Source organism: Salmo trutta, chromosome 18 (assembly GCF_901001165.1).
Source record: "Salmo trutta chromosome 18, fSalTru1.1, whole genome shotgun sequence".
NCBI classification, from domain to species: Eukaryota; Metazoa; Chordata; class Actinopteri; order Salmoniformes; family Salmonidae; genus Salmo; species Salmo trutta.
The window spans coordinates 13,180,334-13,193,519 of NC_042974.1; the positions used below are offsets into that span (position 1 = coordinate 13,180,334).

General features: G+C 42.5%; 1 pseudogene; it reads left to right on the plus strand.

Annotated features, from left to right (window-relative positions):
- The first annotated feature begins 3,538 nt into the window (after positions 1-3,538).
- Positions 3,539-10,463, plus strand: LOC115153638 (ATP-binding cassette sub-family B member 10, mitochondrial-like; annotated as a pseudogene).
- The last annotated feature ends 2,723 nt before the right edge of the window (positions 10,464-13,186 follow it).

Consider the following 13,186-nt stretch of genomic DNA (forward strand, 5'->3'; position numbering starts at 1 on the left):
GAGACCTACCTATCAGGCAACACAATACCTCAGTCACCAGATGGAGACCTACCTATCAGGCAACACTCCACCTCAGTCACCAGATGGAGACCTACCTATCAGGCAACACAACACCTCAGTCACCAGATGGAGACCTACCTATCAGGCAACACAACACCTCAGTCACCAGATGGACACCTACCTATCAGGTAACACACCACCTCAGTCACCAGATGGAGACCTACCTATCAGGCAACACACCACCTCGGTCACCAGATGGAGACCTACCTATCAGGCAACACACCACCTCAGTCACCAGATGGAGACCTACCTATCAGGCAACACACCACCTCAGTCACCAGATTGAGACCTACCTATCAGGCAACACACCACCTCAGTCACCAGATGGAGACCTACCTATCAGGCAACACACCACCTCAGTCACCAGATGGAGACCTACCTATCAGGCAACACAACACCTCAGTCACCAGATGGAGACCTACCTATCAGGCAACACACCACCTCAGTCACCAGATGGAGACCTACCTATCAGGCAACACAACACCTCAGTCACCAGATGGAGACCTACCTATCAGACAACACAACACCTCAGTCACCAGATGGAGACATACCTATCAGGCAACACAACACCTCAGTCACCAGATGGAGACCTACCTATCAGGCAACACAACACCTCAGTCACCAGATGGAGACCTACCTATCAGACAACACCTCAGTCACCAGATGGAGACCTACCTATCAGACAACACAACACCTCAGTCACCAGATGGAGACCTACCTATCAGGCAACACTCCACCTCAGTCACTAGATGGAGACCTACCTATCAGGCAACACAACACCTCAGTCACCAGATGACCTGCAGCCAGAACACGAGGCCATCATACCTGCCCCTAACTTACCTGCCCTGATGCACACCCTGATACCCCTTCCTCATCGTCTGCAACAGGAAGGAGAAGTCAAATACTTGCTGGAAGGAAAAAGGTTGGAAGAGGTCGCTCAAAAACATAGAGATCTTTGCATGACAAATGGCAAACTTGATAAAAGCTTAACGGAAAACTGAGAAATACAAAAAAAGATCTGATCAACTGATGAAGAAAATGGAGAGATAAGATTCCCCAAAGGCAAAGATAAAACAGAAAATGAAGGGAACTCCGAAGAACTTGAGAAGGATTTTATTGTTTCAAAATGCCATCATTGCAGAGTTAAAGCAAAAGTATCAAAAAATGTGCAGTGCCAAGGACAAACAAGTGGCTTCAAAAATGCTCAGAGGCAACATCCTGAGAAAGTATGGCCTGGTCAAAGCTGCAAACAGAGAATTTGGATTTTTAGCAAAAGCATTGAGGGCAAATTAAAACAGGCCAACCAGTCTTCAATACTCCAGGAAAAAGCAGTGTTACATAATTAGCACAGCCACAGAAGAGAAAATCACTAGATTCTATGAACGTGATGTCAACAGTAGAGCAACAACAAGGAAAAAAGACACACTAACGAGGAACAAGAAAATAAAGCAGAAGTGCTTCTTTAATGGCACAATTCAGAACCTTTATCAGGATTTTAAGAGGGAATATTCAGATATTAAAATGTCCTACCATGAATTCTTTAAAATACGTATTTTTGGGTTGTCAAGTCAACAGTCCAGGATAGGGACACGTGCCACATGCAAAACCCACGCCAATGTCCAGTTCATGGTGGACAAACTACAGCATCACAAAGTGATCAGCTGCAGCAACAATGAGAACCTTATTGAGTCTTTGTGCTGTGAGAACCTGAAGTAAGAATGTATGTAAAGAGAGTGCTCCCTTTGCCAAGCCAAAGAGCTTAAAACATCTGACTTTGATGCTGGTGAGCAGACATGGTGGTTTGAGTGGAAAAACAAAGCTGAAGAGAGAGAGAAGGAAAAACAAAGAGGGAAACATGGAGAAGTTCACTGTACATTTGACAGAATAACAAAAGGTGTGTGGCACACTGCATATTCTACTGGAGGACTTCTCCAAAGGATTGAAACAGAAGTTGGGGAAGAAGATATGTACAACATTCGACACCAATACTCCAAACTGAGAGAATTAAGAGAACCTGTGGAAAGAGGAGATCATTGTGCATACTGACTTTGCAAAGAACTCAGGGGTGCAACTTTCACTGGGGATGAGGACGGGGGGACATGTCCCCCTCACATTCTGAAATTGCATTTTTGTCCCCTCCAGTTTTATCATTTGAATGTGATACAAAATGAGGCAACGGTGTGCTTTAGGACCATGCAGACACCTCCGAGCGGTTGGGTAGGCTGTTTGGAATGTTTATCCGACTAATAATTATTCCCCCCCCCCCCCCTTCTAAAACCAAAGCTGTGCCACTGAGAGAACTACCTGTGTAAATACACCAGTGAAATCCAGGCAGTTCACTTTGGTGATTCTCACATGCAGGTGACCCTCCACACCAGTGTTGGATATACCACAAATGATACCGTTTCACTTTGCTCACTGAGCTCTGCAATCTGGGCTCATCTTTGAAAAACACTGGCCTACGTCCTTGAGCTCTGCCCACTTTTGGAATCTTTCTTTTTCTTAAATTAATTACATGTTTTACAATGGTTGTTGTTCAAAATGTTTGCAATAAAATATTGTTTTCATAAGTTATTTTTACATAGATGTCTTTTCCACCACACCTTGTCATTTCCAAGGGTAAATTAGTATATTATGTATAATATACATTGATTGATTTGTTTTAGATAGGGAAATCATATGGTTGTTATCATAATCTCACTAAAAGGTTGGGTGGAAATATCTTTTTTTTTAATGATAAATACATATTTTCAGCAGTCACAAAGGAAAGTTTATACATTCAGGCATTATGTTGAATTATTAATTTTAGGAAAACCTTAAAAAGCACTTAAAATAATATTCAGTGCAAGTTCATGTACAAATGTATAAGAAATGTGTTAAAAAATAATTGTATGATATTTCATTTTCAACTAAAATGGATGTTTAATGATGTGATGGAAATGACATTTGTCTATGGCTGTCTGAGAAAAATGATGAAAATATATCAATTCCTGAATAGTACGATCGCAGCCATTATCGGATATTATTTCCAGACAAATCAAAGATGATTATAATACTGGTAAAATGGTGCTTCAAAACATTTTAATTTCTGAAAGCTTGCCGGGCCAAAGTGCCCGAAGTTGCAGAATCACCCAAATACTGAATTTGTTAAACCATTTTTCTGGAATACCCCTCGGAAGAGGAAATCGCATTAGCAGAGCTTTTAGTTATGAACGACCTTCATCCATTCACCAAAATGTTTTAGATAATGCAAATAAAGCACACACCATTTCATAACCACTATTTTGACTTTAATGAATGAAGTTATTTTGTTTAATTGGAAACACATATACACATGGTTCATTTACGTTTGAAAACCCGGAAATAGCTCAACCCCAGCTCATTAATAAATGAACAAATCACACTTAAATAAAAAACTTATTCTCAATCGCTTAGCTCACCTAAACATCTGTTTAATTGTCTGTTTTGTTGAATAGGGATGAGCTTGTTCTACTTTGAGCTGATGAAGGGTTATGGAGCAGGGCCACGGCTGTGGGAGCTACTGGACAAGAAGCCTGATTTCCCCCTTAATGGTCAGCATCATTCCCCTCTAATTCTAGACCACACTGAGACAGCATTGTGCAAAACACCATAGCTACAGCACACTTCACACTCCTCTGCATCTAAACGGGCATGTCCTTTTTCCTCCTCATTTCTCTATAGAGGGTATTGTGCTGAGGCCGGAGCAACTGAAGGGTAATCTGGAGTTCCAGAATGTCTCCTTTGCCTACCCGACCCGCAAAGATGCCCCTATCTTCCAGGACCTTAGTCTCTCCGTGCCTGCCGGCTCTGTCATGGCCGTGGTAGGCCCCAGCGGCTCGGGCAAATCCACCCTGGTCTCCCTGCCTGCTGGCTCTATGACCCAGACTCAGGTGAGGACAGCAGCCAGGAGGTCATCTCTTACAGCAGCTTCATGCTGTAAGAGCATGAAGCTGCTCGCATTTCGCAATTTGATTTGATGTCACTGTGTGCATGTGTCTTCCATTTCATCAAGTCTTCTGATTTTGAGATCCCTGTTTTGCTCTGTAGGTGTGATCACTATTGACGGGCATGATGTGAGAGATTTGAATCCTTATTGGCTGAGGAGTCACATTGGAACTGTTAGTCAGGTAATTGGTCACATGATGACATTATTAGTTGACCACATGTTCCCATTATTGTGGCTGAGCTGGTGTTGTGAGGTGTGGTCTGTCCCTGTACTCTGTGGGTCTGCAGGAGCCTGTCCTCTTCTCCTGTTCCATCGCTGAGAACATTGTCTATGGAGCGCCCAACTCTGACACGGTCACAGTTCAGGAAATCCACCGGGCTGCACAGATCGCCAACGCCTACGAGTTTGTCCGAGGTTTCCTCCCGAAGGCTTTGACTCAGTGGTGGGAGAGAAGGGTGTTCTACTGTCAGGTGAGACAAATACATAGATTTCCTGATGATGGTGTTGGACTTCACTCGACATTCTCAAGCCTGAATGATCTGACTACAGACAGATATGGGTTTTATTATGAAGTTCTTCATCATAGCTTCTTTAACCTGTTTAGGATAGGGGGCAGTATTTTCACGGCCGGATAAAAAACGTACCCGATTTAATCTGGTTATTACTCCTGCCCAGAAACTAGAATATGCATATAATTGTTTGATTTGGATAGAAAACACCCTAAAGTTTCTAAAACTGTTTGAATGGTGTCTGTGAGTATAACAGAACTCATATGGCAGGCCAAAACCTGAGAAGATTCTATACAGGAAGTGCCCTCTCTGACCATTTCTTGGCCTTCTATAGCCTCTTTATCAAAAACAGAGGATCTCTGCTGTAACGTGACATTTTCTAAGGCTCCCATAGGCTCTCAGAAGGCGCCAGAACGGGGAATGATGACTCCGCAGTCCCTGGGCGGAAAACAGTAGCGCATTTGGATAGTGGTCGATCTGAGAACAATGACACGGGTGCGCGCATGCACGTGAAGACACCATTTTCTTCTTTGAATGAAAACAACGTCTCCCGGTCGGAATATTATCGCTATTTTACGAGAAAAATCGCATAAAAATTGATTTTAAACAGCGTTTGACATGCTTCGAAGTACGGTAATGGAATAATTAGAATTTTTTTGTCACGATACGTGCCGGCGCGTCACCCTTCGGATAGTGTCTTGAACGCAAGAACAAAACGCCGCTATTTGGATATAACTATGGATTATTTGGAACCAAAACAACATTTGTTGTTGAAGTAGAAGTCCTGGGAGTGCATTCTGACGAAGAACAGCAAAGGTAATCCAATTTTTCTTATAGTAAATCTGAGTTTGGTGAGTGCCAAACTTGGTGGGTGTCAAAATAGCTAGCCTGTGATGGCCGGGCTATCTACTCAGAATATTGCAAAATGTGCTTTCACCGAAAAGCTATTTTAAAATCGGACACTGCGATTGCATAAAGGAGTTCTGTATCTATAATTCTTACAATAATTGTTATGTTTTTTTGTGAACGTTTATCGTGAGTAATTTAGTAAATTCACCGGAGGTTTTCGGTGGGTATGCTAGTTCTGAACATCACATGCTAATGTAAAAAGCTGGTTTTTGATATAAATATGAACTTGATTGAACAAAACATGCTTGTATTGTATAACATAATGTCCTAGGAGTGTCATCTGATGAAGCTCATCAAAGGTTAGTGCTGCATTTAGCTGTGGTTTTGGTTTTTGTGACATTATATGCTAGCTTGAAAAATGGGTGTCTGATTATTTCTGGCTGGGTACTCTCCTGACAAAAAGGCTTTTGTTGTAAAGCCTTTTTGAAATCGGACAATGTGGTTAGATAAAGGAGAGTCTTGTCTTTAAAATGGTGTAAAATAGTCATATGTTTGAAAAATTGAAGTTTTGGGATTTTTGAGGAGTTTGTAATTCGCGCCACGCCCTATCATTGGATATTGGCGAGGCGTTCCGCTAGCCGCAGTCCTTCTCAAATAGTGGGGCGCGCCCCCCTGGGGGGGCTCGGAGCGATGCCAGGGGGGGCGCGTGACCCCGGGGAACATGCTTTTTCTTGCCGGGGGAGTAGTTTTTTTTTTTAACCGAACAAGAGCACACAGCACAGAGCAGGAGATATGAAGTGCAGATAACAAACCCTTAAGAGACACCATGGAAAAATATTTAACAGGGATGAAAAGAAAGGCGGAGAGAGACGGAGATAATGAGACAAACGTAAGTCTCCCGAAAGCTAAGACGAGGAAATATGACGAAGCGTATGTAGCGCTTGGCTTCACCGTGACTACGGTGGGAGACGAGGAAAGACCGGTATGTTTACTGTGTCTAAAAATGTTGGCAGCGAACAGCATGAAGCAAAATAAATTAAGGCGTCACTTAAAGACATTACACCCCAATCACGCTGATAAGCCGCTTGAGTTTTTTCAGCGAAAACTTGCCGAATATTGTCAACAATCGTCCCGCTTTGTGAATGCTTCTTCAGTAAACCAGCGAGCACTGTTAGCATCATATAAGGTGGCGTACCAAATTGCTCAGTGCAAAAAACCCCACTCCATAGCAGAGGAGCTGATACTGCCTGCAGCATTAGACATGGTCTCTGTCATGCTGGATGACGCAAGTGCTGCAAAAATAAAAACTATCCCTCTGTCCACTGACACTGTCGCCAGACGTATAAATGACATTGCTAACGATCTTACAGAACAGCTGGTAGATAAACTCAAAGACAAACGTTTTGCCTTACAGTTCGATGAAGCAACTGACAGCAACAAAGACTGTTTGTTTATCGCTTATGTACGTTTTGACATGACAAACTCCCTGTGTGAGGATCTACTTTTTTGTAAATATGTCAGAGACAGAGCCACAGCTGAAGAGCTATTCAAGATGCTGGCCTGCTTCCTGACTGAGAATGGGCTAAAGTGGGAGAACTGCATTGGTGTTTGCAGTGATGGTGCACAGACCATGGCAGGGATGAGAAAAGGACTTCGGGCACTCATCAAGAGGGCCTCACCTAATGCTGAGTGGACACACTGTGTTATACACAGAGAAGCACTGGCATCAAGGCACCTTTCCTCTGAATTAAGTGAGGTTATGACTGACATTGTAGGTGTAGTCAATTTTATAAAGACCAGACCACTAAAAACAAGAGTCTTCTCTGCTATCTGTGAGGAGATGGGAGCTGAACATCAAGCTGTGCTGTTTCACAGTGAAGCAAGGTGGCTGTCACGAGGAAAAGTCTTGTCCCGAGTTTTTGAGCTCAGAGAGCAGATAAGAATGTTTTTGGAGCAGGAGCACAAGTATGACATCACAGAAAAATTTAGTGATGAGAACTTCCTGGCAAAACTGGCCTACCTGAGTGACATATTTGGAAAGCTAAATGAACTAAATCTACAGCTTCAAGGGAAAGATAAACACCTCCCTCAGGTCACAGACAAGATCAGCTCTTTCACTCGAAAGCTTGCAATGTGGGGCAGGCGACTTGATGAAGGAAATACTGATTCATTCCAGAACCTGCATGAATTTGTTGACACTACTGACTATGATGCCACCTCAGTGATTCCATATATTAAGGAGCATATTTCATCACTGATGGGATTCTTTAAAAAGTACTTCCCTGAAAACAGTTCCCAATATGACTGGGTGAGAGATCCTTTCAATGCACCAGCTCCAACTGGTTTCAGCTCTGCAGAGGAGGACCAGTTCATTGATATGACGTCTGACTCCACATTCAGACTGAGGTTCACATCACAGACACTGAGTGAATTCTGGCTGAGTGTAGAGAGGCAGTATCCAATCTTAGGGCAGAGGGCCATGGGCATTCTTCTTCCTTTTGCAACATCTTATCTTTGTGAGACTGGCTTCTCTGCTGTTGCTGCACTGAAGACCAAGTACAGGTCCCAGCTAAACAATCAAATCAAAATCCAATTTATTTATATAGCCCTTCGTATATCAGCTGAAATCTCAAAGTGCTGTACAGAAACCCAGCCTAAAACCCCAAACAGCAAGCAAAGCATGTGAAAGAGGCACGGTGGCTAGGAAAAACTCCCTAGGAAAAACTCCCTAGAAAGGCCAAAAACCTAGGAAGAAACCTAGAGAGGAACCAGGCTATGAGGGGTGGCCAGTCCTCTTCTGGCTGTGCTGGGTGGATATTATAACAGAACATGGTCAAGATGTTAAAATGTTCATAAATGACCAGCATGGTCAAATAATAATAATCATTGTAGTTGTCGAGGGTGCAACAAGCACGTCCGGTGAACAGGTCAGGGTTCCGTAGCCGCAGGCAGAACAGTTGAAACTGGAGCAGCAGCATGGCCAGGTGGACTGGGGACAGCAAGGAGCCATCATGCCAGGTAGTCCCGAGGCATGGTCCTAGGGCTCAGGTCCTCCGAGAGAAAGAAAGAAAGAGAGAATTAGAGAGAGCATATTTAAATTCACACAGGACACCGGATAAGACAAGAGAATACTCCAGATGAAACAGACTGACCCTAGCCCCCCGGCACATAAACTACTGCAGCATAAATACTGGAGGCTGAGACAGGAGGGATCAGAAGATGAGCAGGAGCTGAGAGTTGCAGTATCATGCTTCAAACCCCGCTTCGAAAAGTTGTGCTCTGCAAAACGTGCTCATTGTAGCCATTAATCCTGACTTCCTCATTTTGATAAAAAAAAAATCAGCACAAATTGTTTTATTCATTTTTGTTTTATAGGTCAAAATGTTTCATATATTGTGCTCCTGAGTTAATGTTGCTGATCAATTTGAATTTATTATTATTTATTGATTATAATTAATTTTATTTTTCAGTATCAAATGGTCAAAAAAAAATTACAGTTTAAGTAAGGGTTGAATTTGTTTTTAAATTTCAGGCAAATTGATGCACTTGAAGTCTTTTCTGTTACAAACTAAAAAAAACAATGTTAATAAAGTTATTCTTTGTTGTAAGTTGATCTATATTTCTTTCTTTTTTCTTTTTTCGTTTTCTTTAATGTTAATAAGGATACAATGTTATGCAGAGGTGTACTTATAACAATTTTATAGACAAATGATACTATTTACAGTCGCGGCGGAGAGTTGGGGGGGCGCGAAATGTTTACTTCTTCCTAGGGGGGGCGTAACAGAAAATAATTGAGAAGCACTGCGCTAGCGGAACATCTAGATGTAAGAGGTTTTAACAGCTGGAATGGAATGACTTATTTTACTTGAACCAACAGGTGGTCAAAAAAAGAGAATTGCTATCGCAAGGGCTCTGCTCAAGGTAATTTAATTACACCCAATTGCATGTGTCAACAATGGATGTTTTTAGTTATATGAGCTAAAGTAATAATGTTTACTTTCCTCCCTTCCTTCAGAACCCCAAGATACTTCTACTTGATGAGGCTACAAGGTAAGAGATATGCATAATCACATCACATGTTTTATTTCAGCCTATTCCTCTTCATTTTGGACAGTTAAGCATTTCCCCCCCTATTCTTCAGTGCCCACGATGCAGAGAATGACTTCCTGGTCCAGGAGGCTCTGGAGCGGCTCATGGATGGGCGCAAGGTGCTGATCATCGCCCACCGCCTCACCACCATCCAGAACGCTGACGCCGTGGCGGTGCTGGGCCAGCGGTGTGTGGTGGACTGTGGTCAGCACGCACAGCTCCTGGGCAACCGCCAAGGCCTCTTCAGAAAGCTGATGGAGAAACAAACCTTCTTCCAAGAGGGGCAAAAGCAAGCATTGAAAAGAGCAGAGGACAGGGGAGCTCTTAAAATGTAGAGAAAGTGCCTTTACAGTAGCTGTGTGGTGACGTGCTCTGCTACACTCCTCAGTACGTCAGTGTGTGAATCAGATGAAGCTGCATGTGCATATCAAATTGAACATGGATGATTTTGGACATGTGTTAAATTTGAGTACTGCAGATATCTTATATAACTGCTGGGATTCATTTTGAGATGGCTTCTCTTCTTGAGGACACCCAACTCATTGAGGATCCTCAAGAGGTTAGTGTTTCCTGAAAATATGAAGGACATTAAAACTCTGAAGTACGTCACGTAAATATTGTCAATTAGACGGGCCTATTTCCAAGACACTGCAAACATACAGAGAACTGAAATACAAGCTAAATTGTCATAAATGTAGATGATAATCAAATAACATCTTACATTCCAGGTGACAAAGCAATGAATGAACCGCCACTGATCAGTTATGAAAATGATGTGCATATCCATGAAAATATTCTGCTATTCAAATGTGCTTTTGGGTCTTTGCTACCAGTTTGGGAAACATGTCTGAACAATCTAACATTCAGTAGGTAACATTTTATTCAAATCTATGTATTGCCCTAGCTAACACACCTGACTCCAATAATCAACTAATCATGATATTCAGTTTAGAATGTAATTCATTTAATCAGCTGTGTTTTGCTAAGGATGGGGTAAAAAAGTGTGACACCACTCCGGCCCCCCGAGGACTGGAGTTACCCGTCCCTACATCACTTTTACTCATATCTACAGATGACCCTACCCCTATATCACTATTGTATTCAGATGTTTTGGGGCATAAGTCCTATATACATTTTCTCTACAGAAGGCTCTTGGGTAAAATCAGTATGTTGTAATAATGTTATCAAATATTATATTTTGATGATTTTGTGCTCTAAATTATTAGGCATCTGTGAAAAATAAAATCTAATTGGTATTCTGTGAATACTTTTTCAAATTAACCCCCACTAATAGCCCTACTAATACAGCAGATGCAGTACTGACATTACATGACAGGTTTATGTCATACTCATTCATCACATATTCTCTAGAAATATTTCCTCATACCAAAAGAGGGTGCTATTACCCTATTGATTTTTTTTCTCTCCAATCCGTGTGTGTAAAGTGTGTTTAAAAAAGTTTGAATTTTACCTGAACTACACTGAACAAAAATATAAATGCAATATGTAAAGTATTGGTCCCATGCTTCATGAGCTCAAATTAAAAACTCCCAGAAATGTTCCATATGCACACAAATTGTATTTTTCAAAAAAATTTTGCACAAATTTGTTTACATCCTAATTGGTGAGCATTTCTCCTTTGCCAAGATAATCCATCCACCTGACAGGTGTGGCATATCAAGAAGCTGATTAAACAGTGTGATCATTACACAGGTGCACCTTGTGCTGGGGACAATAAAAGGCCATATGCAGTTTTGTCACACAACACAATGCTACAGATGTCTCAAGTGATGCAGCAGCATGCAATTAGCCTGCTGACAACCGCAGACCTCCACATCAGAGGAGTATTTCTGTCTGCATTAAAGCTCTTTTGTGCGGAAAAGCGCATTCTGATTGGCTGGGCCTGGCTCCCTAGTGGGTGGGCCTATGCCCTCCCAGGCCCCACCCATGGCTGCGCCCCTGCCCAGTCATGCAAAATCAATAGACTAGGGCCTAATTCAATTATTTAAAATGACTGATTTCCTTATATGAACTGTTACTCAGTAAGATCTTTGAAATTGTTGCATGTTGCGTTTATATTTTTGTTCAGCATAATTAAAACAAATTCAGTTCAGACATCTGGGCTATCCAAAACAATTCCTTTGATTGTTGCCTAATCCATTCTACTCATATACCTTTGTGACCCCTTTCAATGATCAAATACACTACATGATAAAAGGTATGTGGACACCTGCTGGTCGAACATCTCATTCCAAAATCATGGGCATTTAATATGGAATTGGTCCCCCTTTGCTGCTATAACAGCCTCCACTCTTCTGGGAAGGCTTTCCACTAGATGTTGGAACATTGCTGCGGGGATTTGCTTCCATTCATCCACATGAGCATTAGTGAGGTCGGGCACTGAAGTTGGCCGATTACGCCTGGCTCCAAATCATCCCAAAGGTGTTCAATGGGGTTGAGGTCAGGGCTCTGTGCAGGCCAGTCAAGTTCTTCCACAATGATCTCGACAAACCATTTCTGTATGGACCTTACTTTGTGCACGGGGCATTGTCATGCTGAAACAGGAAAGGGCCTTCCCCAAACTGTTGTCACAAAGTTGGAAGCATAGAATCGTCTAGAATGTTATTGGATGCTATATCGTTAAGATTTCCCTTCGCTGGAACTAAGGGGCCTAGTCCAAACCATGAAAAACAGCCCCAGACCATTATTCCATCTCCACCAAACTTTACAGTTGGCACAATGCTGTGGGGCAGGTAGCGTTCTCCTGGCATCCGCCAAACCCAGATTTGTCTCTCAGACTGCCAGATGGTGAAGTGTGATTTATCACTCCAGAGAATGCGTTCCACTGCTCCAGAGTCCAATGGAGGTGAGCTTTACACCACTCCAGCCGATGCTTGGCATTGCGCATGGTGATCTTAGGCTTGTGTGTTGCTACTTGGTCATGGTAACTCATTTCATGAAGCTCCCGACGAACAGTTCTTGTGCTGATGTTGCTTCCAGAGGCAGTTTGGAAGTCGGTAGTGAGTGTTGCAACCGAGGACAGACGATTTGTATGCCCTACGCGCTTCAGCACTCTGCGGTCTCGTTCTGTGAGCTTGTGTGGCCTACCACTTTGCGGCTTAGCCGGTGTTGCTCCTAGACATTTCTACTTCACAATAACAGCACTTACAGTTGACTGGGGCAGCTCTAGCAGGGCAGAAATGTGATAAACTGACTTGTTGGAAAGGTGGCATCCTATGACGGTGCCACATTGAAAGACACTGAGCTCTTCAGTACAGGCCTTTCTACTGACAATGTTTGTCTATGAGGATTGTATGGCTGTATGCTCGATTTTATACACCTGTCAGCAACAGGTGTGGCTGTAATAACCAAATCCACTAATTTGAAGGGATGTCCACATACTTTTGGCCATGTAATGTAGGTCAGTTTAGAGCCCATAACGTGCAGCCTATCTATCATGAAAACAGAAGCGCCAAATTAATGTGACTAGAAGAGACCTCTGAACCTCATTAAAGCTAGAATCCTTAATTGAAACAATAAAGCAGACACCCCCGTCTCTGTTTTGGTAACAATCTGAGGGATGGGCCTGGAGAAATGTAACCACTCTCAAATTCATAGACAGAGCTATGGATGCAAAGACTGGCCATCCATGACATCAATACTATAGTTTAATCATCTTTTGAGGCTGTTTGTTGACATTTACATTGTTTAC